A 16144-nucleotide genomic window follows, 5' to 3' on the forward strand; every position below is an offset into this window, starting at 1 on the left:
CCAGTCCTGAAACAACTTTTTGAACCGAATCTAAACTTCAAATGGTTGGTTTTTCCCTGTTTAAGAAAAAAATAGCGTGACTTAATTAAACAAGACACATTTCGGTGGAATTTAGTTTCCTTACCAAATATAAAATGATACAATTTCCTACTCATACTTTGAACAGTTCGGGTTTTTCAGGATATTTTCTTCAGTGCCTGCTAGGTTACAGAAAAGGCAACTATTTTAAGCATTAATTCAGTAAACGTCTCCTTTAGCGACCAGTTATCTTATATTAATTTTTGGAAGGCCGCGTAATAAAAAGTTTTTGACTTAATGTTTCTTCTCGGACTTTGTGAAATCAACATCTCGTCACAAATGTCTGGCATTTCAAAGCTGCTTCTGAATTATGTGTATTTTTACCCTCATAAGAGTCACTGTGACTTGAAACTCTTCTGAATGGATCCTTATTGAAGGCTACAAACATGGCTAAATACCTAATAGTAAAAAAGTTAGAGGAGACAAATTACTTCTTTCGGTGCTATTTAGGGGTTTAGACTTTATTGCATTGAATTACAACTAGCATCAACTGAAACAACAGAAAGGATTTTGCGCAGTCCCGCCACTCCTCTGAGTATTATTTTTTATCCTGTCTCATTCTCTTCACTTCTCCTCACTCCACACACTGGTTGTATCTTCAGGTACTTCTAGTTAAGTTTAAGCATCGGTTTCGTTATCTATTTTCCAATTTTCTAGCGAGAATTTTTGAAATGGTAGGTAAATGTCATCGCTTCTGCATGTATTGCGTGCCGTTTATTTACAATAATGCATAAATAACAGTGAAACGCTTCGTTCGAATTCTCCTCAATTGTCTTGTCTGTTGATCGTCCAAAACTTTTAATCACGGTTTGAATCATAATTCAAAAATTCATACTGCTCATCAATTTTGTGATTTTCAATATCTCACCAGTGTTCAGCAATCGAGAACGGTTAAACCTGTATGAGCGGAGACCTTCGGGAAATGAGCTATTTATGTAATTAGCTTCTATATATAAACGCGTTCTATTCAATGTAGGTCATTTCTCAGGTAATTACTTGCGTCAGAAATTCAAAGAATAGCTTGATATATACTTGATAGTACTTGTGTCAGAAATTCAAAGAATAGCTTACTTGACACGGTGCAAGCGACTGTAAAACGGCCTTGGTTAGCACGATGTTGGAAACCCCGGGGGGTGTGCCCTTGTGAGATAACTTTAAGAATTCCTAGGAATTCCTAGGAATTTCCTAAGAATTCCTAGGAAAAAATTCCTAGGAATTCCTAAGAATTCCTAGGAATTCCTAGGAATCAAAGGTGTGAATTTTCACGGTAATTCGGACTCGCAATTCCTAGGAATTCCTAGGAATTCCAAGTTTACATGGAGCTGACTTGGAATTCCTAGGAATTCCTAGGAATTCCAACTGAAATATACTCACCTTGGAAATTCCTTAAAATTCTCAAAAATTCCTAGGAATTTCTGAGAATAACTTGGAATTTGTAGGATTTTTTGAGAATAGGTTGGAATTTTTTGGAAAATCTGAGAAAAACTGGGAATTTTGTATCATTTGTAGGCCAGACAAAATTTTGATGATTAATGTCCAGCATTAAAATAGCAAATAAAGTCACTGATATCACATCAAACACTGGTTTTAAATCAATGGTTTATTACATTGGCTTTCATGAATTTAAACATAAGAATAATTATCCTGTTTCTTTTTCATTACATCAAGAGTAAAAAGTAAAACTGAAAACAGATGTGAAGGTCAAACTTTTACATGTTTGATAAAAAGAGAACTTTTTCAGATAATTTACTTACTTTTTTGGTTTACAAATCTAACAATTTTCCATACACAAGATTTTAGCTTAAATTATTGTTATTATGTGGAACAAATCTGGATTTTAATGAATGTAAGGAATCAATGATAAGAACAAAACTGAAACATTCCTTAAAATTAAAAAAAGGCTGAGTTTGGGCAAACTTAGCTGCTGTTCAGTTATTTCTGTTGATTCCACAGCTTCTTTTGTTGCCCTCTAATTAGGGTGTCAACAGCTAGCCTCTTCATGTTCATCTTTGTTGTATGACACCTAAAACAAAATTAAAAAAATACATTACATTGCGATATATATGAGGTACTGTAAGACTGAGATCCAAATATTTATGTGCTCACAGTTTAATACATGCAGCTAATTAAGACCTGACTGTAAGCTGGTTGAAATGTTAAAAGAGAAGACTTGATAATTGTGAAGGTGCTTGTATACTATTGATAAATATGTTACATAAATCTTGTGCCTACAGTAGATTAAATCAAGGTTTTCCTTCTTCTATAAGTGTATCAACAACTCTCGAATTGGAGGATACACTGTATATACATCACGGTTTTTAGCCAAATTTAGACTTTAGAAATATTAAAAAAGACACTTAAAACATTAAAGGAACATTTACACTGTAAATAATAGAGTAAACACAAAAGAATATACAGATGGACAAAAATTGAAGATCAACACGGATTGCCATACAGTCAGGCTGAAACACACAGGAGACATCAAACTCATGCACACTGTGGCTGCCTCGTTGGAGTTTTTGTCAAGAACTATGACTGGGATCAGAGAGAACTGCTATATTTATTTCGTTTGAACAAGTGAGGCGAGAGAAACGACTTGTTCCTCACAAATCAAATTGTTCAGGCACGCACTCTGGGCAACCTAAATTGTTTCAACTCTGCTTTAGCCAGAATTCATTTCATGCCATGACTGAGTGACCCACTCGTGTATGATTCGTGATGATAAAGTTCATTCAAAAGCTTTTGTCTAAATACAAGAATTTACGTTGTATAATATAAGGTTACTTGAATTCGATTACTCACCAAATAATTCTGTATACGGCTAATCTGCCCTTTGAATTTTTTCCCGTTGAAACATCCACAGGAAGACTTTCTTTTAGCTCCAAATCTTCGCCAAGAATAACTTGTTTCTCGTTAATGACACTCACGCTGTTTTCTTCTGATCACAGGACCGCAGCAAAAACCATTTTGATATAATTTTGGAAGTGAAATCTACTAAAACGCACGAGCGATCAACCGTTAACGCTGAATTCAAAGATGGGCGCCAAAAGCGAATGAATAACGCGATCTTTGTCACGTTCAGTCACCAGGATAGTCACGTGAAAATTCGCGTGCTGTGATTGGTTCAGTTGATCAGTTGAGGAGAGAATGGAAACTAGAGAAGAAGGAGAGAGAGACTGGCAACGAGGTTGCCGGACCGGTCGCTTTCGATGGCAAGTCTGTTTCCCTTTCCACGCTGTTTTGGTGGTCTTCTGAAAGATGGATCTTGTTTCAAAAGGAAATAACTACACAAGCTTTTTACGAAGAAATCAAGGAGGAAAATGGAACGTACTTTAACTGGTTGATCTGTTCTCGATGGTTGTCAAGATAACAAAGGATCGTGAGGCACTTAAATCAAGTTCACTGCAAAGGTAAGGAATCCAATTTTATAGGGATTTTCTGTTGTGATGAGCTATAATTGTAAATAAATCAAACTAAGCAATGCATTGTGTGCTCTTTAAAAACCCCAAAGGCCGAAATTCACCTAAAAGGTTTCAGATCGACCTGAGGAACCGAGATAAATTCTGCGAAATAAGCTTAAGCTTGTTGTATTAGTCCACCAAATCTGTTTTGAGAGCCCACGTGTTTCAACACCCAGTCAGCACAATGCAGCAAGTATAAATTTGCAATGCTTCTCATTTTTCCTTTGAATTATTTATAAGGATTAACATGATATGAGATCTATAGTCTTTTCAATACATCAAGATGTAGGTTTTTTTATTTGCATTGTCATTTATTTATGTCAGTTATTTATTTGTTTCCCACTGACTCATAATCTTTTTGATTCTTTTGATTTTGTTGTGTCATGAATTAAAGTGACCATGAGGACAAGGAAATGCAAGAAACATATTGATGATCCCACTATACCCATACCAAAATCTACAAGATTCGACCACATAAATTGCTTAAGGCAGTCTTCACAGGCCAGTTGACATCATCTCCCTCTCTTGCATCCCTTTTTCTTGGAGATCATTTCCAGCACCATTAACAGAAGACCTCAGAGTTTTCGGCTCACCTGAGTGAGATGGCTGTTGGCAAAAATGTTGTGGATGACTTTGATGGATTATGAAGTGAACCTTTATGCAAGAATTGAAGCTTCACAGAAGCATTTGATGAAACTGAGTTGCCTATACCTCAAAAGACTACAGAAATACCAATTGATGTAATACAAAACAACTCAGATATGTCCACAGACAGTGATTCAGGTAATGATGTTGAAGTTTCAGTTCCGACTCCTCTGAAGAAATTGAGAACTCTGACACTGATGGCCATTCACTGGACTCCCCTGATGAAAGTGAAACTAATGGTTCCCAAGAAAAAACATTAATTTTTCTACCAAAGAATATGCCTGTATGGTTATTCTGGCCTTAATTTCAAGACGTTGTATGACAATGAGAGGCTGCTAAAGATATCCTTGTTTTAATGAAACTACCGGTAATTTGTCCAGAGAATGTCACAGTACAGTTTTGCAAATGTACAGCAAGTGTGTGGAAACTGTGAGCTTTTCATTTATGACATCTGTGAGAGATGTCTTCTTCTTTTTCCTAAAGTCATAAAGGATCAAGTCAAAAATTGTTCAACAGTGGGCTGTGATGGGTATGTGTGTGAATCTACAATTATATTAAATATATACATGCATATATATACTTTTGGTTTTATTGAAATTGTAAATAATGTATATTCATTTATGCTGACAGAATTTTTTGCTTAATCTATTTATCAAATCTAAGAGCATCCATTTTTCTATCAGTTAAACTCTGGGTGTTTGATTTAAGGGTCCATACAGGCACATATACACTAACAAATCACGTTGGATCTAAAAAGCAATGTTATCAGTGCTATAGTTTTATGTTGAGTTGTCAGACTTAAACTGGAATTAATGTACATTTGTTTGGAAATAATTATCTTGGAGCTTGAGAACAATAAAAACGTATGGTACTCCTGAGAAATGATCGTGTTGATTTTTGCTAATTCACAGAAACTGATTCATGCACTGAGTTCATCTTTAATTTTGACATTTTGAGAAATTTATAGAAATTTCCAACAATATTTCATGTGTTTTAGCTATTCCCAAAAATTCCTAGATATTCCAAACACATTTTTTAAAACAGTCTGGGAAATAATAGGAGTTCCTAGGAATTCCCAATAATTCCCAGTCATACTTTTCACTATTCCCAAATATTCCCAGAAATTCCAAGGTCTTGGATTAAGCATAATTTGCATGGCTTGGAATAACTTGGAATTCCTAGGAATTCCCAATAATTCCCAGTCATACTTCCACTATTCCCAAATATTCCCAGAAATTCCAAGGTCTTGGATAAAGCATAATTTGCATGTCTTGGAATAACTTGGAATTCCTAGGAATTCTTAGGAATTCCTAGGAATTCTCAGACTACTGGGAATTTATTTCGCAGGGGTGGGGGACTCATATCAAAAGGTCAGGGACTCTCGTCGTCTCAGGTACAAATCAAGGATTCAGGTCTCACTTTGGGTGTTGATGACGAAACATCACCATTCTTAGCTGTCAAAGTATCCTCAAGGGTGCACTCGAAGAAATAAAGAAATAATAATAAAAGAAACGCTCTCATTTGTTTTCCGCTGATCTCTCGAGTATGCCAGTCGGGTCTACAAGCGCGCGCGGGATCCTTTCTTGAACAGTGGCTAGTAATCGAACCTATTCCGTTTTAAGTGGTATCTTTTAGGGTCTAATAAAGCTCGAGCAACGCCCACATTAGTCTTCTTTAGGAGTTAAATTCAAATTTTCCGACGAGCACACCTGACCTTCTTATATGGGAGTTCCCCCCAAGGTTCCAAATGTCTAACAGGAAGTGAAGGAGTGAAGGAGTGATGGAGTGAAATCGTCCCACCACTACAACTTGAGACTGTGAAGTTAAAAACTATTAATGCTGTTGGAAAGAGAATACTTCGGAATCTTATTATCAAGTTTCGCTTTATTTCTAACTTTAAAAGTCGTCGAACAGACTTTTCAACTGCAATTTTCGCCTGCAAGAACTTTTAGGAAAAACTAATAGTGACCCTTTTCAAAAACTGTATTAAATAATCTACAGCTTGATAGTAAAAAGTCCTTCATAAATGAGAAGTAATATACTTTTAAAGCCACCTGTAAAATTCCTCACTTTCTAATCACGTGAGCAATGACATCACAGTCCCAAGGTCAAACATATTTAGTAACACGCATGTTTTTGCACATTCCAGCGAAAGAAAAGATATTTCAAGGAAAGAAAGGTTCCAAGACCTAGTCTCCCACTTTTTTAGCTCATGCGAATAGCCCCCTTAATTGGTACACGGCAGAATTTCTAAATGCTCCATAGCAATGTGAAGTGCTTTCCAATTGTTCAGTGCCTTTCCTTACTAAGAGATAAAACGTACTTTGAGACATTGTCACGTGATTGATGACATCATTGCACCAAATTTGCAAAAAATATATTTTTCATGGCAAGTGCTCTTTTGTGTAATGTAGCAACCTCCTGGACTTCAAAACTTGCAAAGTTATTTTTAAATAACATGCCAATTTTTGAGCTACAAAGGATGCTGGGAAGGTTTTTATTATAACAGGAGCCATAATCGGGGACGGAGACCGTAAGTCTTGGGATCCGTGCGCACCTATGATATGGGATAATTTTTCTACTTTTAGAACAAATTGCGCCATCTTGACGTAATATATGCGCGCGGATCCACGGACATGTCGGGGGCTCTTGCGTGGATGTTGTCACGTTGCGTGATCAAATGGTGAGAGTTGCGAGATTCTCTTGCAGATTTTTCACAGCGATGGCAGGGAATAAGGCAAGGAATAAGATCAAGGGCTCTTATATGTCGTTTTATGCTCTGAGCTGATGGAAAAGGTGAGTTTTTCAGGGTCAAAAACAAGACTTTAATTTCGCGCCGTGAATGAATACTATCTGCTCGCGCTAGTTAAACGCGTAAGCTTTTGCGTTTGCTCTGTGAAGAAAAGTTATGAAAGAAAACTCTTTACTCTGGTATCGAGTTAATTTGAGAGTTTCCCAAACAATGTTTAATCATAACCAAAACCTGTTTCTGATAGTTTCTTATCGTTTCTGTTTGTTTGGCGAGTTTGCAAAAGTTTTTGAGTAGCTCATTTACATAGTGCAGCGCGTGCACTTTCAAGTCCGAGTCGGTGTTTTCAATTGTCAATCTTGAAAAAGATTTCTTTGGTTGTCTTTTGTGCTGAGATGCTGCAACAACTTTCCTCAACGCCAAAAGGCTACTAACATCATGTGTGTTTCTTTAACATAATGAAATTTTACACTGCGAAAATAAAATAGACAAGGAGTTTTGATGGCTCAACCAACAAAATCGAAATCGTTGCTCGAGTTGATTAAAGAAAGCATCATCATAACTTTGCCGATTATTTCTGCTGTATTCACATATTTTCAGCTAAGCTTTTAATAAGTTCTCACAAATTTATCAACCTTAAACATATTTAAAAACTAGAGATATTATCTGAGTTCGATGTACGTTTTCACACGAAAGTGCTGGAGTCCAATTTGTCATGTTTTACTGACTGTACAAAACACACATCGGCGGGTGCTCGATAGATTCGACAGTGTCTTACTTCTCGCAAACTGGAGCAGCTTACGACGAAAATACTGAAGTAAAATTCCAACAGACATGAACGTATTGAGTTGTGGGCCAAAAGCGTCGAACATCTCGGGAATTTCGGAAGCCATTTCCCCGCGCTACATCCGCAAATCCTCGCAGAATGTACGTGCGTGTGCCGCAGATGATGGCGCAATTTGTTATAAAAATAGAAAAACTGTCCCAGGGGCGGGGGAGAACACTCTGCGACGCCTGGCACTTTTTGTGTATCTGAATCATCCAACAAAAAATGACGTCGCATCCGGTAAAAAAGAGCGCTGAGTGGCAAAATCAAATTTGAATATGGCATAATCGTTCTCTCAGTAAGTAAAATGGCAATATTTTGCAATCGGCCGGATATTTTTAACGTTTTATTTGGCCACGATAAACAAAATTTTGTCTTCTTCCTCGTCATATCAGTTTGTTTGAAGGACAGGGTAATTATTTATTCAAAAACACGCTGTTTTGAAGGCGTGTTTTTTACGAAATGTCGCCATTTGTTCCTCGCTGAATTCCACAGGAGTCATCGTTTGTGTGAAAATTATGAATTCTAGGTAAATTGCACTCAATTCAAATATCCTATTCTCTTATGTAGGCATCACACTAAGAAAAATGCACAATGACAGGTTTCTAGACATTGGAGAACCTTATTAACAGAAGCGCATTTTTTAAAATTTACTGTTGCCAACACTCGAGAGTACTTGAGTGCTGTTAATCGTATCACTGCCAGAATAGACCCAAACACATCACGCGTTTTCCAGAACTTTCTTGCCGATCGACACTAACACAAACTCACATGTTTGTTCATGACTCAAACTGATGCCATAAAATATGTTACGATTGGTTAGGAACCTTAAACAAGATATGTTTTCCCTAAGCAATCCCTTAATTGATAAACGCTTCGTTACAGGCAGGCCGTGAACCCCTTTAAAAAAGCAAGAGGATTAGTTTTAACGGCGATTAAGTAATTTGGGCATGTCGTGGTTTTTTCTCATTTATAATCAAATTTATTTTTCCGTTTCAAGTGTTAAACGTCAGCAACGCTATGTAATCTTACACCAAGATATTTCAATCCCTAAGGGAATGAGAGAACACTAACAATACTGACAATTTTCAGTAATTCATCACTCTTTCAATATACAATATGCCATCTAAACAAATTGTTCGTAAACAGTAGTGAAATTTCATGCCCCTACACCTAGAAGTCTGGGAACAGGCAATAGCAACACAGGCTGGTGAATTTTACAGGCTGATGAACTCATGTCTAACAATGATGAGTGATGATGAAGCAAGGTGCAGTGAAACTGAAGAATCAGACTGTGAGTGACATTGATAGAGTCAGTGTCATGAGAGTGATGCTAGTGTCTGTGAACTTGGACCAGATCAGCAAAAAGGTTTCATCCTAGAAATTGACAGAGAGCAACAAGTTTGTGCTAAAAAACTGAAGAAGTTGGTTCAGACCAGTCTTGAAGCCAGCTTCATCAATACTTACAGTAGTAGTAGTAGTATACTTTATTTACCCCCGGATTGTAGAGTAGCTTTAATAGCTAATACTTGTCAAGAGTTCCTGACATGTGTATGTGGGAAGGCTCTCTGTAATGACCTATATGGGGAGCCTCAGCTCAAGATCAGTACCTTTTTCAGGCTTCAGGTATAAAATGATAGGGATTTCACAAGTTGAGGTGTATGAAAGGGTAGGAAAATCTGTTTGTTAGGGATTCCATTCTTCTGGTTCTAAAATGTTGTTGAAAAGCTCTCATTTACTCTCCTCAGCCAGAATGAAGAGATTCTATAGTATTGTTTATTAACCTCTTACCAAGGGAATAGAAAAGGGATGCAGTATTCTTAAATAGGTTTGTTAAAGGGGTACATTTACCCTTTTACAATGTAAGGTCGAGAAAAGAGGTGCCATTTCTATCAAAATGGTGCAAATGTATACAAAAGGGTAAGGGGTAATGGACCTTGAGATAAGGCCTTTCCATTCCAAACTTTGTAGAATACCCCCCCCCCCCCCCCCAAGCTGGTGTAACAAAGATGTCAAATTATTGTTTTGTGAAAAAAGGCAATTATTAAAAAACCAAACAGTGCCAAGAGATTAAGTGATTGTCAATGTAAGTTTCCATTTGTATTTTGAATTAAAATGGGTATAACATTATCCTCAAGTATACTTTGCAGCTTCACAGAAAGGCCCAAACTGATAATGAAAACATATGTTTTAACACTTAAAATTCTATTTTTGCCCCTTCCCTTGTACCTTGTGATCTTTGTAGGGAAATTCTGAAAAGGTCCCTACCCCCCCCACCCCTCCCCCCTCAAAAAATTCAAATTTTATATACAAATCACTTTTTTATCTTGAAAATGGTCTCAGAGACAACAAAACATTTTTATGGCTAGCTAAACTACTTATTAGGAAAATAAAAATGTTCAAGGAAAAAATGAACAGGAAGAAACAACAACAAATTAACTTTTTTTTTCAGAAGAGCTACTACTTGTATATTTTTTTAACTTACATGTAGGTCAACATAATTTGTTTTCACAATTTACCACAAAAGACAACACCACAGAAAGGAGAATTATAGTTGTGGCATCTGAGCTACATTTTTAAATGGAAACATTTCCCATAAAAAAATTCCAAAATATATTCTTACCAGTACAACAACATACCAAATTTATTTTGCAGAGAAGTTTACTTAATTAATAAAATTGATGTAGTGAAATTTTCTATTTAATTTTTGTACACCTGATCTTACAGAGTGTAACCTTTGGTTTAACTGGTTCACTTTACTATTAAGGAATAATTAAATAAATCACACCAGAGTGGCTTTGTATCTTTATTGTAATTCTCATTATCAGTAGAGAAATCACACTTGTACACTGTTCCACTGATACTCTTACGTGTATGTTAAACAAGGGAAAGCAGGTTGCATCATCTAAATCATAGCATTGTATGCCTGTGTGGGGTGTATATGCCAGGAAGTAACCACCTAAGAAAAGACAAATATAAATTATGTCATTGTTTCAATGACTCACCGTAAGTGGGTATTTGCTCATTTACCCCCTTAACAAACAAGATATATTAAAGTATAATTTTTACTTCCGCTTCAAACTTTTCAAACCTACAGTTTGTTTTCACTTTCAGAGAGGTTCTTAAATTCCCAAGCACACCACCCACCCCCTCAGTCCCGATTCCTACTCTCCCATAGCCAGGATCCCATTTCAACCCTCCAATAAATCAGTAATTTTTTTTCCAATGTTGGTCTGACTTAGATCTATCTCCACTCAGCCATGAAAGCAATGGTGGCAGATTTTCGTATATTTGTTGGTCTAGTTTACTATAATTGCTCTTAGATTCCCACCTCCCTTTTGACAGAATTAAATTCGATTAAAAAAATAAACTACAGTAGTTTAATCAAATTAATGCAGAGGCAAACATTGAACCAGAAAATTACTATAATTTTGGTATGAACGATACCAAAGTATAACTTACATAATTAATATCACACCTTTTCTGTTGTAATTTAAGACAGTGCAGCTACTAATAGATTGACCACAAAAACCTAAAAACATGACTTTAGAAACACAGGTAAGTAAGAATATTGCCAGTTTTGCTTTTGCTACCAACCACTCTGCTTTTAAAAAAAATACATGGAAGATAATGACAAAGCAATAACAAAACCAACCAACCAACCTCTGGCAATTCGATCAACACACCAAATTCCCCTCCAAAATTCCCTTCAACACCTTACAGTACATGTAAATGTCAGCAGCATAAATTCAACTCAATGATTTGGCATGCTACTATCATCAAATTTTTACCCCTTGATTCAGAATTTTTAGGAGTATCAAATAGAATTCCACTATAGATTACAAAAAGCGCTGTTTACCTTTGCAAATATCTGCATTAGTTCTAGAGATATTTAAGTTTAAAATGTGTAAAATATATGCAAATGAGAGGACTGATGATGTCATACACCAAACCCAATATTACATCAAGTGCAGACCATATATACAGCAGAGATCATTGAAACTTGGTAGCCTTATAGTTCTGCAGGCAACACATTAATATGGCTATAAACAAATATGTTCCCAATTGGCAACTCAATCTTTTCCAGTCCCCTCTAACCCAATTTCAATAATGCAGTGATTTTCAGCTTGAAAAACATTAATCAAGGCCATGACTTCGACCTTACTACTAGGCTTGCCATCAGTGTGACATATATACATTGATTAACTTATAAAGACATGATTGATCATTGCAACCATACACAACTTAAGCAAAGGTGAAATTATAGGCTGAAAAAAAAATTAGGTATGAACTGGGTTCCAACCCATGACCTCTGTGATACTGGTGCAATAACTTAGTTAAAGTTCTATGCTACAACATACCAAACTGCTAATTTATTATGAAGTGACACAGCTAAAGGAGAGTTGTCAAGGTATCAACTTTTTTGTGAATTCTAAAGGATCAATACAAGTCTTCTAAATTTAAATTCTTATACCTAACAAAAGACATACAGTAAGGCACTGCACTGTGTGCTCTCTCTACACACTCTTCCAGGCAGGATAGTAATACATATACATGTATTTTTTTTTTGGAATATACTGTTACTGCATGGTCATACAAGAGGTACTAGTTGTTGCTGAGTAGTCTTAAAATAAGTGTGACCTAAGTGTGACAAAATATAATGTATACTGAATCTGCACCAGTTCAGTACAATTTAATACTAAATTTTAATTAGCTGCAAAAAAAATTATTGTTAGCACTTGATATTACATGTACTTTGTGAAGGCTTCTGGAGGGGTTATACTTTTAAAAAGTACCTGGCGGCAAGTACTATTTTGATTTAATAAAGCAAGACTGTAGTAACTGCTAGGAAAATGTGTTTGGTACATCCCAGAAAAATTGGGTGGGGGTCAATGCTGCCCTCTTCACAAAAGTTAAACCCTTAACCTATTTATGACCATAACCTGCAATTTTCCGTACCCCCATTTATGACTGTTGCGACTGCTACAGTTGCCCTAAACATAAGTTTTGAAGGACTTAAATTTGTTGATGGTCTTATCGATAATGATGAAAATTGAGGTACCTTATTCTAAAAATCATACCACTTTAAAGACTAGAGGATAAAAGCCTTACCCTTGAGTATTTATGACCAAAACAGCTGAATAACCATACCCTTTGGGGCTGCACATAGCTATATATAGCACATAGAGGAGAGTTCCCCCCTCCTCCCACTGGAGCAGGAATCAAAATATTATTGCCTTGATGACATAATAAAGATAAAATCTCAAAATAATCAAGAGTTACATGTATGCATGGGACTTCACTATCAAAATGATGCCTGTTGCTTACTGTACATGTAAATTGTTCAGTTCCAGAAAATATCCATACTTCCCCCACAGAAGGGAATGTAATTTCCTGGGGGGTGGGGGGTTCTATAAGACCAAAAAATTTAAAGAAATGTATGAAGCTCAATCAGAATTTCCAGAGGGGTGGAGGGGGGGGGGGGACTCAGAAAAATTCCCTTCCGTGGGGGAGGTATGGATATTTTCTGGAACTACAGATCGCATAAATTACTCCTACAATGTGCCAGAATTCTGTTAATCTGGTCACCAACAGGCCACAAAAATCTGACTGTATAATTAATAAATAAGAAAATGACCGACTGAGCTTTTGTTTGAGCCAGAATAGAGTGGCCATAATAACGAGGTGGCTGTATTAATGGGGGTGGCTGTAAAGTGAGGTACATTCCACAGTAGTGATAAAGATGACACTCTCAAACACCAGTACCCATAAAGATTTTGGACAGTACATTTCGCATAATCAGTTGGAAGAGGAAGAGGGAAAATGGAAATAAAATAGAATGGCTCTTGTGTACCAGAGACAACCCTTTCCCCAAGTTACCCTGGCGGAGCTAACTTTTCACTTATTTCTTTGCAAAATTCAACCAACTGTTTACACGAGGATCATGAACCAGACTTGGGGGCAAGACAATTCAGGTGAGCAAGTTGACTTGCCTTGGCAGGTAAAGTAACCAAAAACTTTTCTTTGAGTATACGTAAACACTTTGGCTCGCCTACCTGGAACAACTCTCGGCATGGCGAGTGTCACGTAATGCCTAGATTTAAGACTTAAAGCAGCAATTTGTATCAAAGAAGAGAAAATTAACTCAGCAAAACCCACTGTGATCAAATTACTGAGGGAAACTTAAACAAAGAGGGATAGTTGCACATTTGATCATTTAATAAGAGTTACGAATAATCATGCAGGGTCAACTTTTACTCGGCCTACAGGGGCTACATTTTCACATACAAACACTTGATAAAGTTGCCTCAGGGGGAGGGTTATCTCGGGTACCCGAGACCATATAAATGGGACCTGTGTTGCCTCAAAGAACACCCCACGATTTTCAAAGGGGAAGGTCCTTAAACAGGACCTTACCTTAGGGCAGCTTCAATGGCAGATTCCCCCTGATGGCTTGGATTTGAATAATTGATTTAATTACTTTTAAAGAGGACTAGAACTTTAAAATCTTGCTCGAATTTCGATTCAGCGAGACATAAGCTTCCATGCCGTGAATCAAGTTTTTACTGGGCGTTTTAAAAGCACTCACCAAGAGAAAGAGACTGATGACCCCAAAGTACCAATATATATGTACTGTATCTTACTGAAAACAACAATCTTCAATGAGAGATGTGGGAATGTGGGATACCGACCTTCAGCATGCGATCCAGCTTGTCTCTTCTACCAATACACGTGAGCCAAGAGCAACAAAAGCTATGGTGACAGCGACTTTCGGAGCTAAACGGCTTCTGTTAATTATGTTCCCGTAGTACACAGTGCAAACTATGGCCAGCAATACTTCATCCAGGTTGTTGTTAACATTATAGGCTATTGCACGTATTGTTATCACCAGATCACGAACAACAAGAACCAAAAGTCGGAACAACACCAGTTTTGCAAATGTGTAAAATCCGCCCGACGATGACCGAAGGCTCTCCGTTATTTTGCTTCAAAACAATGATAAACTTTTCTCTTTTCCCGAAATTTTTGTTTAAAAAGTCGAAGTAATGTGTCTGCAACATCTCTCCATCCTCAATATAAAATGAAACGAAACTGATGGTTTACAAATAGAGGGAAATGGTGAGTAACCGAAACGCCATTTTCTCGCTTTGTGAAACGAGCCGCGAAGCGCAGTTTAAACCGGATGTGACGTCATTTTTTGTTGGACGATGCCTATACGAAAATTTCAGGAGTCTTCTGCCCCGCCCCTGGGACAGCCCCAATACTAGAAATGGCGCACGCATACGGTCTCCGTCCCCGAGTATGGCTCCTGATTATAATTATAATATTGTTTTCAATTATTATTATTACTATTACTATTACTATTACTATTACTATTACTATTACTATTACTATTACTATTACTATTACTATTACTATTACTATTACTATTACTATTACTATTACTATTACTATTACTATTACTATTACTATTACTATTACTATTACTATTACTATTACTATTACTATTACTATTACTATTACTATTACTATTACTATTACTATTACTATTACTATTACTATTACTATTACTATTACTATTACTATTACTATTACTATTACTATTACTATTACTATTACTATTACTATTACTATTACTATTACTATTACTATTACTATTACTATTACTATTACTATTACTATTACTATTACTATTACTATTACTATTACTATTACTATTACTATTACTATTACTATTACTATTACTATTACTATTACTATTACTATTACTATTACTATTACTATTACTATTACTATTACTATTACTATTACTATTACTATTACTATTACTATTACTATTACTATTACTATTACTATTACTATTACTATTACTATTACTATTACTATTACTATTACTATTACTATTGCTATTGCTATTATTATTAATAGCAATAATAGTAATATAATAATAATAGCCCCCGCCCAAGCTCCGCTCTTTTGGTACTATTCAAAACGGTAAACAAAATTAACAATCATCAAGTTGCAGGACGAGGGATAGTTTTTCGCTTCTTGTGAAAATGCAGCCAATTTTCATTGAAACTCCACCCAAAATGAGTGAGAATTTACCGTCTGGGAGAAGTGTAGATTATAAAGAAAACCGTTATGATTTGGACTATGAAAATCAGAAAAAAAAAAAAAACTAAGAGACCGGAGAGACGTGACAGAGAGGGTGGGAGAGCATAATCTCTGTGCTGGGCTATTCGGGAAAGTTCTGTTCGAAATGGGGACCTTTCTTTTGGGTGCGTATATTTCCAAGTTAATTGTTGGGTAGAGCTTTCCTCGACGATTTACAGCGGAAATTTAGCAGCGCTGAAAGTATAGAATTTGCTCAAAGAACTTAGATGT

The 16144-nt window shown here is 36.2% G+C and overlaps 1 protein-coding gene and 3 long non-coding RNA genes across 6 annotated transcripts in view; 2 read left to right on the plus strand and 2 right to left on the minus strand.

The window, feature by feature from the left end:
- The window catches only part of LOC110055076 (endothelin-converting enzyme homolog), a 104067-nt gene that overhangs the window by 69013 nt on the left and 18910 nt on the right, over positions 1 to 16144 (plus strand). The window lies entirely within an intron of this gene.
- Positions 1661 to 3246, minus strand: LOC149116728 (uncharacterized). Its single transcript, XR_016205463.1, has 2 exons — positions 2881 to 3246; positions 1661 to 2101 (listed from the first exon to the last, which is right to left on the minus strand). It is a non-coding gene; the product is annotated as an uncharacterized LOC149116728 (long non-coding RNA).
- On the plus strand, positions 3270 to 9127 carry LOC149116729 (uncharacterized). The gene is made up of 2 exons (XR_016205465.1): positions 3270 to 3488; positions 3934 to 9127. It is a non-coding gene; the product is annotated as an uncharacterized LOC149116729 (long non-coding RNA).
- Positions 10553 to 15187, minus strand: LOC149116730 (uncharacterized). Its single transcript, XR_016205464.1, has 2 exons — positions 14452 to 15187; positions 10553 to 10718 (listed from the first exon to the last, which is right to left on the minus strand). It is a non-coding gene; the product is annotated as an uncharacterized LOC149116730 (long non-coding RNA).

The sequence above is a fragment of the Orbicella faveolata genome, unplaced genomic scaffold (genome assembly GCF_042242905.1).
Source record: "Orbicella faveolata isolate gen_17 unplaced genomic scaffold, um_ofav_v1 contig_12, whole genome shotgun sequence".
NCBI lineage: Eukaryota > Metazoa > Cnidaria > Anthozoa > Scleractinia > Merulinidae > Orbicella > Orbicella faveolata.